The sequence below is a fragment of the Cucurbita maxima genome, unplaced genomic scaffold (assembly GCF_002738345.1).
Source record: "Cucurbita maxima cultivar Rimu unplaced genomic scaffold, Cmax_1.0 Cma_Scf00016, whole genome shotgun sequence".
In the NCBI taxonomy this organism is placed as follows: domain Eukaryota; kingdom Viridiplantae; phylum Streptophyta; class Magnoliopsida; order Cucurbitales; family Cucurbitaceae; genus Cucurbita; species Cucurbita maxima.
In genome coordinates, this window is record NW_019272032.1 from 510,190 (window position 1) to 512,699 (window position 2,510).

Sequence of the window (2,510 nt, forward strand, 5' to 3'; positions counted from 1 at the left end):
ATAGTTGCCCCTAACCTTCGAAATTTCATGATTCTTCTATGATTAAATCTTTTTTTAGAAAGGAATAAAATCTTAAAAGAATGGAAGGTAATGACTCAATCCTAAGAACTTTAAAATTAAGTATGTTTTGTTGAAAGTAATTTTATGTTTAGTCACCTCCTATAAATTTTATAAGAATGAACGCGAGTGAAGATAAAACATGTTAGAAAGACTCTTAGTTTATGGGAGGAAGAGATAAATTTGAGGTTGAAAATTTTATTTTTACGGGTTAAATCATATATAAAGTGTGTATCTGATTGCAATTATTATAAATAATCAATTAATTTAGAAAAAGAAAGCGTCATTAATGATTAGTCATTGTTTAATTTTGTCTTTGGTTAAATAAAGTTGCAAAAAGAGGCAAGGACAAACCTATATGAGAAAATGAAGTTCACTAACTTTACAAAAAAATAAATAAAACAACTCATCAATTGAATTCTTAATTACGAGAATATATTCAATTGGATAATCTAAAATGACCCGACCCAAACAATAACAACTAGATTGGGTTGGATTAGTGTTTCAAGTTGATTTTCTAAACCCAAATAGATTCAGTTCGAATTTCGAATTTATACATTAATTATCTTTTTCATAATTTAAAATTTCGACCGGTGAAGAATTAGCACTTTTAATATATATATATATATTATAAAAATAGTATGAAATATAAAATGAGAGTACTATTACAATAGAAAATTTTTTGTCTTTTTTTTTTAATATATTATATTAAAGATAAAATTATAAATTTAATTCATAAATTTTTAAATATGCATTTGTTTGGTTAAAAATACCTAAATTTGTTGTATAATAAGTTTTTGAATTTTAAAAATATATAATAAATTTACAAAATTTAAATTTGGTGTCAAACAGCAGCCATATAATATATTATATGTAAAATGATTTTATATCATATTGTATCTAATTAAAAGTTTAATGAAATATTATACTTTATATTAACAAGAAATTTATATATATATATATATTTATTTATTGTACAAATAAATTATGAGAAAGTGCTTAAAAAAAAAAAAAAAAATTGGGCCCACGTGATGAAAGTTGTCACTAGAAGAAATGTGGAGAATATGATGAACTCCCACATCGAATTTCATCATCTTCAGTTTGCCATAATTTCACACAAACCCCATCCATCTTTTTCTCCCTCTCTTTTTATATAATTATTTAATTTTCGAATAACTTTAATTAAATGCTTTAATTTTTTTTTTTATTAATATAAATAATTTAGAAGCTCATAACGACATGGTAGTTGAATAAGAAAGTTGATTGACAATAATAGTCAACAAAACATTTAAATGCAATAATTTAATTCTATATTATATTAACTAAAGCCAATAATAATATTTATTTTATTTATTTATTTATTCCACTTTGATTTTTATATTAAAATAAAATAAGCATAAATATAGGGCAATAGAATGAGATTCTATTTCCAAATTAGGTGAATTGAGGGGTGGAATATCCTATTCCAAATTGATTCCTTTATTCTCAAAACAGAATACAAAGAATTTTGGCGAAACATTTATTATTGTTGGATTCCAAAATACCATTAATTAATGTATTTCATTCAACCATACAACTAATTTAATGCCCATCTTTATTAGGGTTTTCAAAGAAAGTGAAGGTTCAAACTAATGGATAACCACTGCCCTTCGAGATAACAATGTTCATAGTATTTCATATAACCATTCATGACCTGGAAAAGCCTCAAATCAATCGATCTTTTGAGATTGATGGTTTAAATCTTCACTTGATATATATCTTCGAGTTCTTCCTATTTGACCTGAAATTAATCGATCTAGCCATGAGAGAGTTGAAAAAATAGCTTTAACAGGCCTTGGAGGACCGAACCCACATATGTGGCAAAATACGAGGAGAACCAAGATCGGATATAGCTGGTTTTCCATGAAATCTATTTCAGTAGAGCGTATGATGTCGATGGCCCAAGGTAGAGCACTTAATGGACTAGGGTGGTGTGTAATGTATTGTATGTCTCATAATAGGTCCCATTCTTCTAGTCTTATTCATAACTATTAATAACTTGACACCAAAAAAGAGTTCAACCCAATGCTTTATATATGGCTAAAGCTACAACTATGTTGATCCATTCACAAGTGTCTTGAAATCAAACTGCTCAGAGAAATTATTAGCTAACTTTTTAGTCAAGTTTACGTAGAATAATCTTATCTTTTTCATTTTTAATCAACCTGAGACTTGATCGATTCAAAAAAAGAAAATGAAAAAAATATTCTTCTCTATCTCATTTTTTCAGTTTTAATCAACGGGAGGCGATGTTTAATTGATTCGGAAAAAAAAAATGAAAAAGTATTTTTCTCGATCTCGATAAACACGCCACCAAACACAAGAAGAAAAAAGAAAAAATTAATAATGAGGGGGAAAATGTTTTATATTTCTTAAAAAACAAAACAAAAAAAAAAAAAAAAAAAAAAAAAAAA